Genomic DNA, 22,864 nt, shown 5'->3' on the forward strand with positions numbered 1-22,864 from the left:
AATGACTGACTACATGCAATTTAACCTGCCTTCACAAAGGCAAGGTAAGGCTTGGGGTGGCCAACCAACTTACCACTTGCAGTTTTCCCTCCCAAGCATGCTAACAAAGATGGCTTTTTTTCCTAACTGTTCAGCTTTTGAGCTGCTAGAGTATGCATGAGAGCATTTTAAGCCAAAAAACCATAAGTTTAGTTTACTTTAAATGTAGGCATGCAAAGGACAGCAATTTTTTTGCAAGCCAGTTCAAACCACGTGCAGCCAGCCTGGAGAAGGCAACCATACCAGACCCAGCAATCCATACCTGATATTGAGGGACTGCATTGTCTAAATTGAGCAATCATCTCTGTTGCCATAATCATGTGTCCTGTGTCCTACTTCTTCTTCATCTCAAGTTTTTCTTTAGCCCCATCTGGCATAGTTTGGTCTTGGTGTAGGGCACAAAAAAGAGGCGAGTTTCAGATTCCCAATGGGTTTACTAGTGCTTAACAATCTGTTGCATGGTCTAAAAATGAGGCAAGGCTCAGTAACACAAAAGTACTGTCACAAATAGTGCAATAGTACCAGCACCTAGTATTTTTTTAACTGTTTGGTAACCTGCACGTGCAGACCTGTGATACCATCATTAATACTGAAGTCAACCTGGATGTTTAATTGTGGACTATTACAAGTTTTCTTACACTTCTTTCCAAATTCTTCTCCAAGATATTACACCCTACCTGACTTTTCTTCTTTTCTCCCATCTTATCGCTTCCATCATACTCTTTCCTTTGCCTTTCTTTTTATCAAAAAGAAACACTTAGTAGAGGAACGTATAATTTCTCAGCATTTACATCTTTTCTCTTTCAGGCTGGCTTAAAGGCAACAGGATAATTATTGACATCGCTTTGTTCATTCACCTTATGTTGACTTGTTCAATTGTTTTTGAAAATTTGTCTCTTTGCTCAGGGATATGCAGTCTAAAAGAGGGGCACGTGATGAGTATCTTTTGATGCAGTGTATTGAAATGTACTGTTCGTTCATGTTAGATTTCTTTTTGTTCAATTATAGCAATAAAATAAAATCCTGTTTACCTTACTTGCAGAGTTTGAGATGTCACTAAATGAACCTGGGTTTTCAGTGTTCTAAAGATAGATTTTGGATAGTTTAAGCCTTTATTTAGCTTGAATCTGAATTTTCTTTTTGCTTTTCAGAAAACTCATCATATAACTTTTATAGTCACTTTTCTGTTCAGAACATGAGTCTAGGTCAATCTCATATTATTATACTAAAGCATAATGTCAAGTAGCTGAGTTTCATTTGAGAAGATGTTATCTTTAAAAGAGGCACAGAACACAGAGTTTATAGAACTATAAATAATCAAGTTGGCCATACTCAATGAAAAATGTAAAAATACATCTTCAAATACAACATACACGTCTAACAGACAAATCCTTTAGAACAACTTAATTGGGATGCTTTTATATCTTAAACATAATTTTATTATGACTTAGAGCAACTTGCTTTCACAGTTGTTGGAGCAGAGCTCTTTGGAAAATTGCAAGTACTGTTCAATTATTTTTTTGTCTGTCTGCATGAAATTTTTCCATTTTCATCAAGATTTTGACACAGGTCACCAAAAATCAATTGCAGAAATAGTTTTGTAGAGATATATTGCAGACATTCATATGCTCATTTCCAACCTTTCCGTTATTCCTCTATCTTTTAGATCAGTTTAAAGTCAAATATGTTTATGTATTTTATTGAGTCCAGAGTTTAGTAGGAGTTGCTTGTGAAATAGAAGGCAGATAGAGAGCAAAGAGTTATCTATTGTGCTACTTCCAGCAAATGCAGCTAGGTATATTAATACCAAGATTTTTTTTCAGAAGAAAACTACAGAAGGACTGAACAGCCTACTGAATGGCAAATTAAGGTGTCATAGCACATGTTGGAGGTGTATCCCAGAGCTGCGGCTCCACCTATGTAAATAGTATGTAGCAAAAACAGAGCAATGTTTCACTTCCAAGAAATGAAAAATTTCAGCTTGAAGTATTACAATTTATCTATCAACCCTTCAAAAATATGTGTTGATTATTAACTACTCATAACATGGTAAAGCCTAGAACGTCAAACCATGAATACAGTTTCCCTCCATGCGTTACCACAAAATGAATCACAGCAAAAGACAGCCTCTGCCACAAACAGTTCACTAGTTTAATAAAAATGCTGAGGTTGCTGGCAGCTCCTGAGCTACATCGTCACAAGTACTCTGCTCTAGGAAAATGGAAAGCAATTACTTGCCCCAGATACATTTTAAATATAATTTTTCAGATCTTGATATTAGTCAGAAACAGCAGAAAACCCTAATGCATAATTCGTATCCCATAAGCATGTAGTTTATGACAACCAAAGGCAGCTTTTGAAAATAAGGAGGAGAAAAAATGCTTGCAGAATCAGTGCACGTCATAGTCTCTTGAAAATGAAGTGCACTACGGCAGACATAAAAGAGCATGCTGTAGTAAGACAAGCTGTAATGAGTTCAGTGTGTTAGTATGCAAGTTATGAAAGGTTTCTCTTCTTTAATACAACATTTTTCATTATCATTAGTCCTTGAGGTACATGCCAACATTTCACTGGTGAATGTAAATGATGGAAGGCCTCTAGGAAAGCAGGAATCACAGCTTTTTTCTTCTTGTTTTGAATTGTTGTATTACAGAGCTTTGCAAGGCGAGAAGTCATTTCTATAACACTAATATCAAAGGCAGAACTATACAGTTTCCTATGATATCACAAGCTGCAATCCCTACCAATTTTTGACTGAAAATGAAGATAATACAAAATCAAATTTCTTTTCACAGCAGCTACAGTATCATCTTTATAAATAATTGGATTTTTTAAAAGAAGATTCAACATAATTGAAGATTGGGATTTAAGAGTTGATGCAATAAAAATTACTCTTTGCAGATCTTATAAAGGAAAAGGCAGATCAGAAAACAGGGCTCTATTTTTCTCAGGAGCAGACATTTCAATTAATATACTCATCTAAAGCTAGTATTAGAAATAGAAAAGAAGAAATGTCACAGAGGATTTCTAAATCACTAGTGGCTCTTCATTGTTTGTCAATACTGTTCTGGCATTTTTGAAAAAGCAGCTCATGAGGGTAAAACTACAACCTTGGAAACTACACTGTGTCTAAACACAGACATAGTAGCCAAGCGTCCAGCTCCATTTGTAAACATGTAACTGGTGTGGGAGAATGGTTTTGCGCCAAACAAACCTTTCCCTTAAGCCACTCATGAAGTTACGCTCAAGCTTCCTAACTCAGGGTTTTCCTTACATGTATTGGAAGGATATTGCATCTGGCAACCAAATTTTGTTTCTATAACCTTCAATTTATGTTAGAAGAAAAAAGAAATGAAATAAAAAACCCCAAAACACAAACAACTTGACAGAAAAATGAAAAATTAGTAATATTACAGAAATAAGTATCTGGAAAAATTGTGCTTCCTTTTTTCTACAATTATTCTGAAGGACAAAAGTAGAACATTTTATGAGTGAATCAGATTTTTTTTTTTAGCAATTATTTCTAAGTTACCTTTAGGAGACACAATTGAAAACGGTGAAAATACTTCTTTTTTCCTTTTCTTTTGAGAGAAGGACTGAGAGAAGGACGAGGATAAGCTAGCAACTTAATAAACTTTTCACCACAATCTAGGAAAAAAAAAATAGTTCTAATCTTGAAGCTTCTGTATGCTTCATGAAAACATGATTTAGGAAATTATGTTAGAATTAGCTGGAATCTGTTCTGAGTCAAAACCAAATTTGACTGCTAGATAAGATATCATTGTAAGCAACACAGGATATTAATTTCAACAACGGATTCTCATGACAAATTCCATTAAATTCTCCAAGAGAACTGGAATCTATGATACTTTATCTACCCTAGGAATATTTTCTTATAATCTTTACGATTGCCTCACTAATTCATATCTATCCATGGTAACATTAGTAAAATTTTTTTTAAATAAAACCGAAGAATTTGCATCTTTTTTGTCTTCAAATGCCTATCGAAAGCACTCAAATCAGCAAAGATTTTTTGTAACTCAGTTCTGTACGCATAAACAGTCCCATTAAAGATAACAGGCTTTGTTAAAACTAATCCTGCACTGGATTGGATCTATGACTCAATTTTGTGTAATGTGCTTCCCCAACCTAACCATCTAATCAGATATGACTTAACCCTTTTTGTCTGTATTTCTTTCTCTATGTTTTTTTTTCCCCTCCTAATTAGCTTTCTAGGCCTTATTCCTTGTTTCCAAGTAAAAAAATAAAACAAAGGCGAAGATACAATCAACAAAATAGTTTCCACTTCACTGCCTTTTACTTGTATAGAATCAGAATCATAGAATTGTGTTGGTTGGAAGAGACCTTCAATATCATCAAGTCCAACCATTAACCTAGCACTGCCAAACCCACCCCTAAACCATGTCCCTCAGCGCTACATCTACAGGTCTTTTAAATATCTCCAGGGATGGCAACTCAGCCACTTCCCTAGGAAGCCTGTTCCAACGCTTGTCAAGCTCAAGCAGAAGTTTACTGCTTAATCACTTTTTTTTTCTAATCTATCCACATTTAATAGTGTATCATCTCTAGGATGTTTTAGAACATCTTCAGTTGTGTAATAAAACTTGCCAGGCTACAAACAAAAGGTATCCTTTCTTGAAATGGATCCAGGTGAATTCCACTTGCCAGTTTTTAACTACTTCTGAAGTATAAACAGCACATTTGCCAGTAAATATACTAGACTGAATCCCTAAGAGACCTATTATAAGCATATGCCACCCCAAACAAAGAGAGAAATCAGACGGAGACAGAAATCTGTAACTTCCATCAGCTGACCATACCTACACCGAAGTCATAGTTCATTTACAGCTGCCTAGCAAGAGACTTATTTGAATGTGCTGGTAGCATACTGGAAAAGCATTAATGGCTCGAATGAAGCAGGTCTCTTGCTGATGATCACTGAAGTGCTGAAATGGATGAGACAGTTGAGCACAACTTTTTCAGGCTAATGCTCCTACTTAAAAGCCTCTTTATTCAGAGGAACAGCTGAGCACAGTAGAAGCTGCTGGCCACTGCAGTAGCCCACTGAGCTGAGCCAGAGTCATAAACCCTACCCAGAGAACCAAGTTCTTGACCAGAGGTATAAAGACAGCTTTTTTGGGTGCAGTTAACATTAGAAAGTCCAGCTGGGTATTTCTGAAATATAAATACTGTCACCTGTTTGTTCCTCTGAATGCCATACATACAAGATTTTGTGCATGTACTTGACCACTAATCAGGACTGCATCAAACTTTGCATCTGATTAATTTTATCAATTCCTCCTCCTAACAAAGCCTATGCCATAATCTTGCATATGAGATAAAAGTTTGGACTAAGAAAGAAGCATGATTATGAACACACAGTTGGAAGCTAGGAGATCAAACTGAAAACAAGTATGAGTGAATGTAATTAGTGAAGTACATTTTAGAAAATCTGGCACTGAGTGGATACTCAAAATGAGTGTGTTCCAAACACTGAAAGGACATGGGAAAAGTGCCAAACATCAGAAGAGTGTGATGCAAGGAGAAGCTAAAAAGAGTGCTCTAGTGAAGTCAGTTATGCTATGAACTACCTGATCACCTCTAACACATATAATCTCTTTTCTTCTAAGAAGTTGTAATTCTCTACAATATGTTTGAAACCCAGCATTACACAGACAAAAGGATAAGAAAAAGGAAGTAAAGGTATCTATTTCAGTATGAGTTAAAACTGTCCACTTCAGTCAAGGTTAACACCAAAACGTTGCCTTTAGATTTTACAATGCTATAGTGTTTGAGTCCTTGCTACTTCTTAGGATAGTAGAAACTACCACCTTGTCCAAAGCTGTGTGTAAATAATAGCAGAGAAAATAATACACACTTGGAATATAATCTTTCTTTTATAACTAGTACTGGTGCACAGTAGAACAGTATAGCCCGAGTCCTTTTCAAGAGTACACAAAAGTCTATTTCAAGTCATCGTGAGCACTAAGCGGATGAAGGTACCGAGCGAACTCTGTCTGACATAGGTGTAGGCCTCATTATCAGACCTTCTATATCATTAGAGCCAGAAACAAATCACACAGCAAGACGATTCTGCTCCCTTTATCAATTTTGTTTCTTTCTACTTTCCTGTGTCTCAATAGTGCATGCAATTTCCTTTCTTGTTATTGGTATGCAAATTCACCTGCTCCAAAAATAGTTCTCCTGAAAGACTGTTATTATGTTTGAAATGCAAGGTATGTACACCCACTTGTCAACTGCATGTACTAGCTGTGGCAATTATAAATTCCTCTGAAGGGCAACAAACATTTGCCATAAATGGAGACTGAATTAATTCAGGCATTTGCAAGATGCAGACTGTGGTTAGTCTACCAGAAAAATTCATTCATCTGATATATACCACAAGTCTGCCATCCTCTTTTTTAGAGATGCTTCAAGACCCTTCAAATACAAACTCTTCTGGCAAACACCATCTGCCATACTCTCTCATGAGGATCCCACATGTCCTCTTTTTTATTTGTTTTAATGTCCATCATCCCTCATATTTCAGCCATCACATGACCAAAATGAGGCTTAGGACCTCCAGCCAGGAGACAAGAACATGTCAGCCCACCCACTTGTAAGACTTTCGCAAGTCAATCATTTGACAGCCTTATGCATGTCATAGATGAGAGGAACAGAGGTTAAAGCTTAAACTTTGGTGACATGTGCACCCTGCTGCTTACACAAAGAGAATGAGGGTCCAGGGTGCTTAAAAGTCTACGTAGCTTATAACCCAAATGGGTGCACCACTACATTAGGTTTTAGATATTTAGACACAGTTCAGGGACAGTTGGTTTCATAAAAAGTGAAAGGTGAAAGAGAGAGGTCCTAACTAAACAATTGTTGTCCAGGTGTAGAGCAAATTCAGCTTCCATTAATTTTAAAAATGGGTCTGTCCATGTAAGCTACTTGTTAGCTGAGTGCCTTCAGTTTCCAGCTATTTTGGAAGGATTTCAGAATGCTCAACACCACACAAAGATGAAAAACCTTATTAACACACTCTAGGCAAAGAATCCCATGGGGTCCAAAGAGGTGCAGAGGAAAGAATTGTATAGAACTGACAAGAATCACAGAATGGTAGGGGTTGGAAGGGACCTTCAAAGATCACCTAGTCGAACCCCTCTGCCAAAGCAGGTTCACCTAGAGCAGGTTGGACAGAAATGCATCCAGGCAGGTTTTGAATATCTCCAGAGAAGGAGGCTCTGCAACTTCTCTGGGCAGCCTGTTCCAGTGCTCTGTAACCCTCAAAGTAAAGAAGTTTATCCTCAGGTTGAGACAGAACTTCCTGTGTTCCAGGCTGTGTCCCTTGCCCCTTGTCCTGTCAGCAGGCACCACTGAGAAGAACATGACCACATCATGTTGACGCCCACCCTTTAGATATTTATAGCATTGATGAGATCCCCTCTCAGAGTTGGTGTTAACTGTTCCATCTGATTTGTAATACATCCTACTGTAAACCATGGCCACCACTTCCACTGTTAGTGCAGTATAAGAACTCAGCTCTCAGAAGATGACTGTCATATTTTGAACCATAATGGTCTCCTCTTAGGCAGGCATAAAATAATTATTTCTGGTTTCTCCCTTTCCCAGACCCAGGTGATAGGCTTGTATTGAAAGAGCCAAGAAAGACGACACATTGAATAAACACATATGTACCTAGATCAAGAGAAGAATCCATTGCTGTGCACAGAACATGAGTGGTAATGGAAGGGAAGAGATATCCAAAAAAAAATTTTCACAGTTGTGGAAAACCTGTAATCATTTTTCTTTTTGGTTCAATTTGTACGCAGCAGACTGGCCCTGCTTTAGAGCTGTATAAACTTTGACAGAGAGCTGTAATCTTGTAGCACTGTCCTTTGAATGTTTCCTTAAATAGCTCATTTGATATTCTAGCTAATAGCTGGCAACAGACTGGAAATATTCACAAATACCTTTGCCTCATAACAGTTGTAAAAAAAGGTCATCGTCTTCACTATTAAAAAAAACCCACACCCAAAACCAACAAAAAACCACACACAAAGAATAAACCCCACCTCACTCATTTCTCAAATAGCCACTTGTAGCAGTAGTATGATATTAATCAAAATCCATAGTGAAAATGGGCAATAACCCCGAATTGTTCCTCTGCTTCTAAGCCCGTGCACAGATTGTGGATATCCAAATACTTGCAGCTACTAGCACTTCCTTGCGCAATTAGCAGTAATATAGTCACCTAGCCTGACAGGCACTGACTCCGAAAGTGCTATGATTTTACAATCATCATCTGTACTTCTGGATGTGAACTGCAACAACCAAATGCTGATGCCTTAAATAGAACTGTACAAAAATAAATTAATTAGGCACACAGCTCTTTGTTCAGACTAGCACAAAGACAAGACTGCCCATCCACTTACTCTTACAGTCTAAGGTATGTGTCTGTGGAACAGGTGAGTATACAGGCTGATTGAAAATATAATTATGGCCAAGAAGTACACACAGTTAAATTGTCAAACTGCCTAATACTGTGTTAAACAGTAAGTCATCAGTCTTTCCACCTGCTAGGGTGTCCTGGTTTCAGCTGGGAAAGAGTTAATTTCTCTGTCTAGTAATTGCTGCGAAAGGAATGTCAATAATACCTATTGTTTTTAGCTGTTGCTAACTGATGTTTACATTATTCAGGGACTTTTTTTTCAGCTTCACACAGGAGAGTAGACAGAATGATGGAATGGCCAATGAAATATTACATACCATAGACATCCTGCTCAGTATATAAATGGGGGTTAGCCGGGGGGGGCAGGAATCCCCAATTACTGCTCAGGATGGTGTCAATTCACCGGGCAGTGAGAGTAGCTGGTGGTATTATTACTGTTATTATTAGTATTAATTTTTCCTTTTCTGATATTGTTCTATTAAACTGTCTTTATCTCAACCTACGAGTATTTTTCCTTTCCCCGCCTTTTCTCCCTCTTCTCTCTTGTCGGGGGAAGAGGAGGTGAGCGAGCGGCTGCACAATGGGGGTTAAACCATGACACAGGGCACCTAGCAAGAAACCGGTACATCATGGGTTTGTGCAGTTAGCCTGCTCTCCTTTTTCTCAGCTACGGATACAAACAGCTCTGCCAAAGCTTCTTAATTAGTAGTGTTCATGTTTGCAACAAGAATACACAAAACACCTATCACCTACATTAAAGTTTAAAAACATTTACTACGGATGCAAAGCTCATCAGTTTTTTACACCACCCAGATAACATCTCTTACAAGTACTTTGATATGAAACAGTTAGAAAAACTAAGCTCTTACGCTAATCAAAATTTCCTTAATTTTCATATTTGGGTGATCATCCTAATCAATCTACACAATCAAAAAATAATTGCTATTCTCCTGGTTTTGGCTCAGCAAATGGAAGTTGACCTAATTAATTTGGATTTTGATTTGGATTTCTATAGCAACTATTCCAGTTTTTTCTTATTGTGCTGTGATGAATACATCCATCTCATAGTCCAATCTCTATAGTCATCTGCCCAGAACCCGGTTGTCTTTATTCATGCCCTTCGATGTCCTGTTTAAAACTTTGCTCAGTTTTTAAATTACTACATAATATGCACTGTGATTAAAAAAAAAAAAACAAACAGAAGAAAAAAAAGAGAGACAAGGTAAAAAATAAAAAGAAGAAAGAAAAAGAAAAAAAAAGACAGAGGGAAGAAAAAAGGACTGCCACTGTTTAGGGGAGATAATATGACTTACAAAAAAGAAGTCACTTTGACTTCTAAGTATACAGTTGACTGCATGTGAGACTGCTTCATTACATTTACCTTGACCACGATAAGGGCATTTTCTAAATGATGACTTCTGAAATTATCAGGGGCAGGGGAGTTGCTTGGTTTTGACAGTACCAGTATCTTCACAGAACAGAACTGGTTTCAATGAGTCTTTGTTTTTTCTTTGGTACATTACATTTTACCTAGTTACTCAACTGTCCCACAACAAAAAAAATAAGGCATGTTTTAGCTTTCCTGTTGTTTGTCTTCTGAATATTTAAAACACCTCTGTTTGGGCTAGGAGTCTTCTTTTTCCCTTAAAAATCTTTAGAGATCTTCAGATAGGAGTTGCTGTAGGAATCCAAAAAATCGCTATTAACAATTAAGCTATTTATTGTAGGAGAGAACTCCCACAATTTTAGTAACGGTGTGAAGGAATGGAAGAAAGTATGAATCAGGAATGGAAATAAAGCAATTGAAAAAGCACTTTAAAACCTTTTAAATTGTGTAACAGGTATAAGTTCATATTTACTATCCCAGTACCACGTGCAGTAATATCTCTCATACTTTTTTGTATAGTTCAAGTATTTTGGCAAGATTTTCTTTCACTGAATAGTATCCCTTCCCCTTACTAAATGTAAAGTAGGAGACTGGAACTTAAGTATTTCAACAGCAGTAAGAAACTTTACAGTCGCTACAAACTCAGTTATGCTTTATACTACAGCAACAACAATTACAATTTGTGCATTACTTCCCAAGAATTTCAAGAGATTGCCTCATCAAAGGGGTTTGCTTTGTTTGTTTGTTTGTGGGATTATTTTTTTTAAATCCTATGTAATCACTTCTTAAACTAAGTCCTTGATGTAACTATGACCTTGGAAGTGTGATTTTGGTTTAGGGAGTACTCCTACATATACTCAAACACCCGCATTACTGATGTAACTAATATCATCAAGCAATTTTGCACAGGCATTGCATACCCAATAAACATAAGCTTTCCACTGATTTTAATGAAGAGTGGTCCAGTGGCCCAGCCTAAAAGTTGTGTTCTGCTTGACGTGATTATCCTTAGTTTAACCCATGATTTAGGCAAGAAAGAGGGATGAGAACTTAATCTAAGCTTGTGCTGCATTCCATATAATTTTATTTCATGTCTCTTCAAAGTTATTTTATGTATTAGAAGTAACAGATTTCTAATGAAAAAAAGTATTATATGATACATGATTACATGTGTGATCTTTTGCAAAGTACTAATTTCCATAGTCTACCACCTTACACATAAAGATACTTCGTACAACTGTGGCATGTTGCTATAGTCTCCTTCTCCGTCTATCTTCAAGCTAGCCACTACTGGCTACCCTCTTCTGTCAAGGGATGAGCTTATGATATCTGACCAGCTCCCACCATGGCATGAGTGCAGGGTCACAGTGCTGCAGCTGGGCTACTGTGGAGGACTTAAAGTTCACAATTCCTGCCTGCAGTGCATATCCAACACATCAGGTTAGCATTATGCAGCCCTTTCTTACCACATCTTCTGATGTGCCAGACACATACTGTCATCACATGTTCTGACATGTGGATTCTCACCCGTCTGGGAGTAAGACACTTCAGAAGCCTGGTAGCTATAAGAGTCAGAAAAGCAGCAACTGAATAAAAAATAATGTAAATGTAATTCAGCTGAAACTGCTCTAGAACTCTTAAGTTTAACAGTTCCTTTGTGTCTATAATACATCAGTTCTGGCTCTGTGTCTGTGATATACCAGACAAAAGGCTTTATGAAAAAGGTTTAGGGTTGGGGTTCTTTTAATATTATCGTAAATGTTTAAAAAATAAAATAGCCTAAAGCAATTGCTCCTTGAGACTGTCTGCAAAGTATGGTCGGTACGTTAATGACAAAACTAGAGGGTTATGCAATACTGTTAGGATGAAGTTAAAAGATAATAACCTGGCCTCCAAGAACCAAGCAAATTAATAGAAATTTTTTTAAAATAAACATGATCTCTTTTTACTTGTGCAGCCTGTCTTCCAGGCACTGATTTACAGTAATCTGTATTCAGATCTGGATCAGGTTTAAGTTCAGTTGCTATGGCTCCCTGCTTTAAGCTCTCGTTCCACATTCACCTCTCTCTCACATAACCTTTCATGACAGATTTATTGTTAAAGAAATTAAATTTTGGTTTTCTGGAGGCTGAAGAATAAGCAGTACTTCCCTTGTCTGTTATTTAAAGCTCAGACAGGGCTGTATGCAGTGAGGACAAGGGAGAACACACGCCATGAGACCATTTGGCAACCCGGGGTAAGCACTATACAGACCATCGCCCTAAGGGTCTGGCCAAACTTGGCTGTGGCTCCCATGAGGTGTCAGGTTAATCTCCCTTCCCACCTTAGCTAAACCACACTTGTGTTTAAATGTAACCACACTCCACCCTTCTGGAGGGTTTGCCTCCCCCTGCTCCCCACCCCCCCACCCCTCCCGCCCACTCCTTTGCCCCAGTTCCTGGGGAGTTTTGCCATTGGCTTTAATAACCTGAAAATCTTAGTTGATGATGTGGATTTCTTATGACAATTCTTGCAATAGTCAGATCTAAGAGAAGTAGTGAGATCAGCTAGCATTTAAATAAATATTGACAAAATTATTTGCCCCTTGCTACCATTATGGAATATATTCAATGAATTTATCAGTTACAAAGGTGCTCAGAAAATTTCATCCTTTCTATAAGATGTCAAAAGTTATCCACCAAGCCTAGTAGGGGAGTAATACTTTCATCTCTGTTGTGGAATTCTCTTTGTTGGTATAAAACCCATAAAAGAAATGGTAAGAGATACTGCACTCGAATCTCCATCCTATTACCTCTTTCCTAAAACCATAGAAATCCAAGAAAAAAATAACTTAAAAGTATACCACAACAGCAACACTGTAATGGTGGAGTGATGTTGCAGTCTGTACTTACTGTGATTTAGGATACACCCTACAGATCTTTGGAAAAATGTATGATAGAATAGTGTTGTTTTTTTCCCTCCTTCTATAGCGATACATTAAATGGTAAATTTAATCTACTCTCCCCTGGTAAATTTAATCAACTCTTTATTCTTTTCACTCTTGGATTTCTTAAACTGACATTAATATACGTACAGACGTATGTACAGATCTACTAGACCTGCACCATATTTGTGAGAGTAAGGATAATACACCTTTCAGCTGTTTACAGCTAAGAGAGTAAATAAAATGGGAGAAAAAGAAATTAAAGTGACTATGAACGTGCACATTTATCTACCTATCTTCCTTAATAAAACTTTCTCCACATGTACAATTTCTTCCAAGACACTTATCACCAGATAAGAACTTCACACATTTTGTTCATGCTGTCTACAAAAGATCTCTGACAACACTGACTCTTATCAACATGACGTACTGTAATGACATTCTCTCAATAAGAATAATCTATTTTATTTTACGAAGCTATACATCTTTTCTTTTTTTTAAATAAATTTAAAAGCATATCTTATGGGTAAAGGACAAAGTCTCCTAGCCAGATCATCTCAGTACTGAAATATGAGTCTTTGCTATGCTATGGTTTGATTGATTTCTTAGGAAAAAAACCCTCAACTCATTTAATTCAGTTTGTTTTTACAAAGTAGTCCCTACTTGCATATAGCTGCATCACAATATAGACTAAGCCACTATTGCCATCTGCAGCAACTGGCATAAATGTTACCTACAAGGTCGAACCATATTGCTCATCTTGAGGCCATTTCTCTATGCCAGAACTAAGACATCTTAGTTAAGTCCTCTTGGAACTGCATTCTTTGTAATTTTTGGTAATTGTTTTAATATAGTACCTGCTGGTACTTTAGGTTAAGGGGTATTTGTTCTGTAAAAATACTAATATAAACTGTGATGCAGTCTGATTTCATGCAGTTCAGTATACTACAGTGGCATATATATTAGTCAAAAATGGGTGGTTTAACTTAATGAACAATGAACACTCAAACCAAAATGGCCCACGGTACCTGTAAGCACTGCAAAGTTGACCACAATTATATACAGTATGTACACAAAATAAATTTTACTCATTACTTGTATAGAGATATTGATATATCTTAAACTCTTCAGAAAAATCTCACATACTTCCAAGAATCAACATTTCCCTTTCTGCATTACCCAGTATATGGTGTTTGACATCTTAGTGCTTGATGACGTTTCATTACTCTCAAAGCAGCAATAACATCTTTTGATTTCCTCATCTTTGATCTTAATAATAGATAAATTGTATCACTAGGAGTGTAAAGATTGACCCCCAAAAGGGGTCCTCATGTTTCTTGTGTTGACTGGATTTTAGCCAATAGCCCTTTTCTTAGATCAGCAGCATCTAGATTTGTACAGCCATGGACAAGTTATATGCTAGAGCCTTTCTTTGCATCTCAGGTCATAATCTCATGCCAGCAGTTTTGCTGGAATACAGAGCTGTCTTCGATACCAGTCTTTTCATCACCCATCTTATGATTTCCATGTTCATAAAGCTGAAGGGATGCTCAACCTCCTCAGTATGCAGCATTGCCATTTCTAGTTTAAGACATAACTTTCCTTCAGAGGGAAGAAGGCGTAAGACAAATCCTGACTTAAACCACCAGAATTCAGCAACTCAATTGTAGAAATATTTCCTAAAAGTGTTTTGTTTATGCTGTGATAAAGGGTAACACTCTCAGCATAAAGTACATGTAGTTATTTGCAAAGAAACAGGATTTTCTTCGTCGTTTGCTACTTTCAAATGCAAACCAGACAATGAAGCAATGTTTAAAATTAAAAAATGTTAGCATTATTTAATGTTTTAGAGCATCAGAGCATGGGAACACAGTATTTAACCACTTAGCATGGCTGATACTGCTACATACATACTGTTTTAAACACAGGAAGGTTAAAAAATAATATGGGAGATTTGGATTGAAAGTGTATTCATCAATTTTCTTTTTGGAAATTAAAATAAACTAAATCAAATTAAGGCCACCTTGAATAAATAGTCCACTTAGTGAAATAGTTAAATTTAAATAATCTACTTTGAAGGGTATTTAGAATTCCTTTCAGAATTCACTTCTTACTTTCCATAACTGTCAATGCCCTTATAATAACCATTTGTGGCTTAGTGATCGCTTTCACGTTCACTTTTATTATAGAAATGACACTGTGAAAGTCCTAATTGGTCCTCATTGAGTTCTAAAATTAACATCGAGAGTTAAAATGTCCAGAATATAATGCACCTTTTCTTAAAACACATGTGGGCTTGTGAGATAGAGAAGAACGTTTTTTATTTATTTTTTGTTTAATTAGTGCCCTCATTTTCTTCCAGTTGCTTTTCTTTACATCTGTGTCTGATAGGAGTCTGGATGTACTACTCACTTTTCCATTAGTTCCTATAAGAACATCATTCTACACTAAAATATTGCATAAATGTGCACATTTGAGGCCTGCAATTAAAACATGCTTACTGTTGCACTGATGATTTGCCTGCTAGATTGGAATCCAGCTCCAGTTCAGAATCTTACTCAATGAGCACAGCCAACAGGAGTTAGAAGTAAGGAATCTCTTACCTCTATAGCAGTGTGAGCCTGAACAGAGAAGGGCAGAAGGACTTCAACTTTGTATTATTTCATCAATTCTTTTCCAAAATTATGATTTCAAAGGTCGAATTTCAAGCCATACTCATTTAAAAGCACACAACTTTCCAACTCTAATGGTTAATTATGTAATAATTAAAATTAACTGAACCTACAACTAAGACCTAAAAACTGATGTTTGAAATTAAATCTAAAAGTTTATGGATCTGAGTGAGCCATTTTGGACAGCTGAATACTCCAGTATTGTCCCGCATTCTTAGTTTTGAAAGTTGAACTAAATAACTCCTTCTACAGAATGGACATAGGAAGGAACCAAATGCTGTAATTCCCACTTTAACATTACAAAGTTGGACAGGTTTATTACAATTATTTAGTCTAACCCCTGCTACACATACCCCAACACCACCAATAACTTAAGACTGAAAAATCTCTTAAAATCTCCTTGAAGCTGAAGCCTCTGCAGTCCCCTGCCCACCTTGAAAAAGTTCCTCAAATAGCATTTATCAGTCTATTTCTAGGAATAAACTCAAGTTAAGAAAAAAGTGCTCTTCTGTTATTTAACAACCATTGATGAACTATTCAGCTTTCTAGATAATATTTCCTTCCTTAAATTATAATTATTAGTCTCCAAACAAGGAAACTATATAGGAGGAACACGAATAATGGAAATCCTCACTTCAAGTTAGACATTCCAACACCTTTACGAATGGCTAAAGCATATCAAAGTTAGACAATACACCTGGAGTCTGCTCAATTTTGAATTACAGAATAAGGGCTGTGAACTCAAAAACCCACAAACTAATATTGTAATTTTTATATTTTGAGGACACGTAGTTCGGATTTTTTGTGAAAGTATTACAATTGTTAAGTTATAAAAATAAAAGCAGTGATTATTGAAAAAGATAGCATAATGTTCCCAATTATCATTTTAATATTATTTCGTTAATTTTTACAAAACATTTAGTAAAGATATCACAGGAGGACAGTTTTTCACAAAAACCATTATGTCAAAATTCTTTCTGGGGATCATATGTCTAAGATTTTTGCAAAGAAAAAAAGCTTCCAATCTTCCAAAAATCTTCACCATTTATACAGTTAAATATCTTAAAGATTACTTTCTTGCCAATAATTTCCCTTAAAAGAAAATATTAATTGTAAAATAACATTTTATGCTGCAATTTGATATATGCCAATTCTATGTTTTCTTCATAGTGTTTTCAAATGAGCTGTGTAACAAACAGACAATTTCTTTGGGCAGAATAACTGCAGTTTAAGATACTACTGTCCCTCAACTGAGCCACAGAAGTAACTTAACACATCTGACTTTCAAATGAACCAGACTAAAAGTACTCAAATGATTTCAGTTTTGCACAGAACAACTTCCAGAAAAGACAATGTAGCTGGGGAGGCCACATCTTCTCTCATGGAGGATACATACATAATTAATTTTCCCAAATTTTCACCAAAATCAACCTGTTGCCTTATTTTTCAAAAAACAGCTCAAATATATGCTTTTCCTATCTCTTAGAATTATTTTTTTTTCTGTTCTACTGATGGACATAAAATAGAACACAAGGAAATGGCCACGTGCAGTCATTTTATGAGTAACATCATTTGTCATGTGTCCAAAGTAAAATAATATCTATAGAATTACAAAGTATATACATCAGTAATGACTGGAAGAGTCAGATTTTTCCTAAATTTTAAAGGAGAGAGAAGATAAAGCAATGGCTTTCCAGAGTGGCTATTGCTTTCTCACTTTTTTTTTTTACTTTTTTTCAGTGTGTGAAGGTCCCAGTTTCAGTAGGTTTCTGCTGTCTAACAGAAAGCCTGACAGTATGGAAGACTGAGCCCCAATTCAAAAATATTTGACGAAAACTGTCTAGCATAGCTTGACCTTGTTGTATCACCCTTTTCTTTTTTTTTCCCCATCTGAATTTTCTGATTTTTTTTTCATTTTTCAGAACAAATACCTGATCTTAACTGAGCCTTCAGATCAGCCTTTTCCTTTTCTTTTTTCTTTTTCCAGAAGTCCCAGAGCAGTGCGATATTTCTTTTGACCTAGAACAAGAGTAAAAGAGGTTACTCACGAATAACGGTGTATGCATTGGTGCTTAGAATACCGTGTCTCTTGCTGTCCTATAAAATTTTATTAAGCATGGTGAATGACAAATTTGAATGGCCACTGTGGGATGAATACCTTATGTTTCAGCCATGATCTGAAACTCTTTCATTTAATTTGGGGGTGGTGTCCTAGTATGCCATTCAATCTCATGGAGCATTTCCAAACTGAATCCTTTAAAGAAAGGTGAGGGACCACACCACAGGACAAATGTTGAAAGTGGTGGTGTCTGGTAGGCCTGAAAAGTGAGCAAAGCTTTCTGGAGAGGGCAGAGGAAAGCAGTGACCATCACTTACAAAATATACACTGAAGAAAACAAAAGGTTGGACAAACCTAATGGAGTTAAAATTAAAATATGCACACATACAATGAATCTTATTTTCTTCTTTAATAGAATAATTTGATTAGAAATATACTTCTAAGGGACTAGTAAAAACTCTACTGTGCAAATGCATCAAGATCTGCCTGCCTTCCAAGCTGCTGAGGTCCTGAAAATGTACTTTTTCAACTTCATGCAATTTGAAATTAGTATATTGATTTCATATTTCTTTTGTTAGACTGTTTGTGTGTTTGCGGTGGCCTGACCTTGGCCAACTGCCGACAACCCCACCCAGTCACTCCCTCGCTCCCCGCACCTCAACAGGGCAGGGGAGAGAGTAAGATGAAAAAGTTCATGGATCGAGATCGAGATAAAAATGGGGAGATCATGTACCGGTTACCTCAGGGGAAAAAGAGACTCGTCTTTGGGAAACTCAGTGTAATTTACTGTCAATTAAAATAGATTTAGGTAGTGAGAAACAAAGACAAAATTAAAACGACACCTTCCGGCCTTCCTGCCATGCTCACCTTCACGCCTTCTTTCCAGACTCCTCTACCCGAACCCCTCTGCACCGAGGCGGGAACTGCGGTCGGCCCACACCAGCTCCTCTCTGCCGCCCCCGCCCTCTCACGCTGTTCCCCTGCTCCGGCGGGGGCTCTCCACAGGCCGCAGCCCCCTCAGGAGAATCCACCTGCTCCGGCGGGGGCTCCCCACAGGCCGCAGCCCCCTCAGGAGAATCCACCTGCTCCGGCGGGGGCTCTCCAGGGAATCTCCGCGGGGGACGCGGCCAGAGCCCCTCCTCCCGCTCTGCCCTCGGGGCTGGCAGGGCTGTTCCTCACACTTTTCCCCTCACCGCCGGCCAGCCTCTGCCCGTTCTTAGCGGCACTTTCCGTGAGGCGCCCGCCCGTGGCTGAGGCGCTCAACCGTGCCCGGCGCCGGGGCAGCCCGCCCTGGCCTGGCCTCACAGAGACCCTTGCAGCCCCGCGCCTGCTGCTGGGCCCGGTACAGTATTATTTTGATAAGAATTGTTTCAAAACGTTGGTTGGGGAGTATATGCACACCCGCACACAAACATATATATTGACGCAAACATATATATTGCTTGAAAATACCAATTTTCATGAAATACGGGCTGTAGAATTACTGATCGTTGGGAAATTAGAGTAGTTTTCAACATCCTAAATGTTGAAAACCCTCATCAGATTTTACAGTGGCTTTACTCCAGAAGCCTCATATGCAAAAAGCCACTTTTGCTGTGCCAGCAGGGAAGCACCAGAGCTTTCTCACCAAAGAGGTTTACCTTAGTGGAAATTCAAGAGATTTTTAACAAAATTGTTTTGGAGGATACCTTCCTGTCCTGGTTGCGGTGGGGATAGGGTTAACTTTTCCTGGTATTCCATGCCATGTGAGCCACGCCCACCCTGAGCTGCCGGGGGAGGGGGCAGGAAGTTGCTGCTTAAAAGCGGGCTGGGGTGGCCCGGGTCCGGCCGGCGAGCGGCGAGTGGCGGGGGAGCGGCGGTTCCGTAATCGCGTTTGTATATTCCCCTATCCGTGTTGTTGTTGTTGTTTGCCTGTTCCCTTTGCTGTTCTGTTAAACTGCCTTTGTCTCAACCCAAGAGTCTTGCCTTTTCTTACGATTCTTCCTGTGTTAGGAAGGCACGAGCGAGCGACATGTGGTTCTTTGTTGCCGTCTGAGGCTAAACCACGACAGTCCTTTTTGGCGCCCAACGTGGGGCTCGAAGGGTTGAGATAACGACAGAATCCAACCAGAACGTGGAAAAAACGGTTTTGGTTTTTTTTGTATGCATTTATTTTATTAGGTAAGTAGTCACTGGTCATCATGTTGCTTGGTTTGTTCTCATGGCTGTGTTACATAAATTCCTATATGGCTTATGTACTCCCTGCGATGCTGTTTACCATGTCTGGAACAGGGATGAGGATTATCATTCTGCTGTCCTGTGCGATATCTGTTTATGATATGATAACATCACTGTTCAGGTGGCTGTTTTGGGGTGTTTATGTGGTTTTGCTGTCCTGTCCGTACATTGGACACCGTCTTTCAGAATTTGTTAATAATTTCCCCAGCCCTTTTGCCTCCCTTTTCACCTTCGGGTCAGGTATGACAGCTTTTGAGAATTTTGAATATCCTTGGGATACTCAAACTAGCGTGTTCCTAGTGCTATGTCTCCTGAATACGTTCCAGGTCTTGTTTAGGGTTACACGACTATTTAAGACTACCACCCGGAGATCTGCTCCGAGGCTGGATAGTCAGGGGTGGCACGGCATGTGGGAGAGCATGGGCAGGTACCTAGAGAACTACTCACCTCCAATGGTCTGGGACTTCACCCCTGAACAATTACAGGACCCTGATAAAGTGGTAGAATATTTGAAGGGAAAATGCTGTGGCTATTCTAGAGAGGCACAACTCACCGCGCTGTGCTGGGCCCTGGCCAGTATCTACCAGGCACTGCTCAGAATTATGCAGCACCCTCAAGGGGAAGAGATGGAAACCAGACCGGCGGCGCCTGCGGCTGCTGCAGCCCCTGCGGCGGCCCCTGCGGCGGCCCCTGCGGCTGCTGCAGCCCCTGCGGCGGCCCCTGCGGCTGCTGCAGCCCCTGCGACGGCCCCTGCGGCTGCTGCAGCCCCTGTGGTAGCCACTGCCACTGAACCAGGGAACCAACCCGTGCCGGTATCAGTTGCCCCCATACAAAAGAAGAAGTACACAAAGAAATCAGTTCGCTTAGTAAGAGATGATGATGAACCAGGGCCATCACGAGAGCAGGAGGAAGAGGCAGAACCAGAGATAATTACTCGATCCCTATCCTTGAGTGAGCTGCGGGATATGCGAAAAGATTTTAGCCGACTTTCAGGCGAGCACATTGTCACCTGGCTGCTCCGGTGCTGGGATAATGGGGCCAGTAGCCTGGAATTAGAGGGTAGGGAGGCCAGGCAGCTGGGATCCCTGTCTAGGAAAGGTGGCATTGACAAGGCGATCGGGAAAAAGACCCAAGCCCTCAGCCTCTGGAAACGACTCCTGTTAGGCGTGAGGGAGAGGTACCCCTTCAGCGAGGATGTTGTATGTCAGCCAAGCAAGTGGACTACCATGGAAAGAGGTATCCAGTACCTGAGAGAATTAGCCGTGCGGGAGATGATTTATTATGACTTGGACAATGCAGACTTACCCACAGACCCTGATGAGGTGCGATGCACAAGGCCCATGTGGCGGAAGTTTGTACGGAGCGCACCATCGTCATATGCCAACTCCCTGGCAGTAATGGAATGGAAAGGTGAAGAGGGACCAACGGTGGATGAGGTAGCTGGCCGGCTCTGGCGATATGAAGAAAGTCTCTCTTCCCCCCTTGTCTCAGCTGTGGAGAAACTGTCGCGGAAGGTCCAGCAACTTGAAGAGAATATGTTCTACTCCCCACCTGCATGGGCCAGCATCTCAGCTATTAGAAGCAGGCATTTCCCCACTCAAGAGAGAGAGTACGGAGGGTACACACCACGAGGCACCCTGTGGTTCTACCTGCGGGACCACGGAGAGGACATGAGGAAGTGGGATGGACAACCTACTTCGATCCTGTGGACACGGGTACAGGAGTTGCAAGGAAGGACAACCACAAAAGGGGATCCCTCCAGGAAAAGTGCCGCCCCAGTTTCCAGTGGGCCGTTCCCCAGACAAAGCAGAAGGCCTGATCTTGCTTCTGATCCTCTTGAAGGAACTTCCAAGTCATTTATGCAAGAAGTGAGTAATGGATACTATGACCAGTATTAGGGGGGCCCTGCCTCCGGCCAGGTGGAGGAAAGGGACAACCGGGTTTATTGGACGGTGTGGATTCGATGGCCTGGCACATCAGACCCACAGGAGTATAAGGCTCTAGTGGACACGGGTGCGCAGTGTACTTTAATACCATCAAGCTATAGAGGGGCAGAACCCATTTGTATTTCTGGGGTGACAGGGGGATCCCAAGAGTTGACTGTACTGGAGGCAGAAGTGAGCCTAACTGGGAATGAGTGGCAAAAGCATCCCATTGTGACTGGCCCAGAGGCTCCATGCATCCTTGGTATAGATTACCTCAGGAGAGGGTATTTTAAGGACCCAAAAGGGTACTGCTGGGCCTTTGGCATAGCTGCTTTGGAGACAGAGGAAGTTAAACAGTTGTCTGCCTTGCCTGGTCTCTCGGAGGATTCTTCTGTTGTGGGGTTGTTGAGGGTCAAAGAACAACAGGTGCCGATTGCTACCACAACGGTGCATCGGCGGCAGTATCGCACTAACCGAGACTCTCTGATTCCCATCCATGAGCTGATTCGTCAACTAGAGGTTCAAGGAGTGATCAGCAAGACTCGCTCACCCTTTAACAGTCCCATATGGCCGGTGCGAAAATCTAATGGAGAGTGGAGGCTAACTGTAGACTATCGTGGTCTGAATGAAGTCACGCCACCGCTGAGTGCTGCTGTGCCGGACATGCTAGAACTCCAGTACGAACTGGAGTCCAAGGCAGCCAAGTGGTATGCCACGATTGATATAGCGAATGCATTCTTCTCAATCCCTTTGGCAGCAGAGTGCAGGCCACAGTTTGCTTTCACTTGGAGGGGCATCCAATACACCTGGAATCGACTGCCCCAGGGGTGGAAACACAGCCCCACCATTTGCCATGGACTGATCCAGACTGCACTGGAACAGGGTGAAGCTCCAGAACATCTGCAGTACATTGATGACATCATTGTATGGGGAAACACAGCAGAAGAAGTTTTTGAGAAAGGGAGTAAAATAGTCCAAATCCTTCTGAACGCTGGTTTTGCTATAAAGCGAAGTAAGGTCAAGGGACCTGCGCAGGAGATCCAGTTTTTAGGAATAAAATGGCAAGATGGACGCCGTCAGATTCCAATGGATGTGATCAACAAAATAGCAGCTATGTCTCCACCAACTAGTAAAAAGGAAACACAGGCTTTCTTAGGTATTGTGGGTTT

The sequence above is a fragment of the Rissa tridactyla genome, chromosome 2 (assembly GCF_028500815.1).
Source record: "Rissa tridactyla isolate bRisTri1 chromosome 2, bRisTri1.patW.cur.20221130, whole genome shotgun sequence".
In the NCBI taxonomy this organism is placed as follows: Eukaryota; Metazoa; Chordata; class Aves; order Charadriiformes; family Laridae; genus Rissa; species Rissa tridactyla.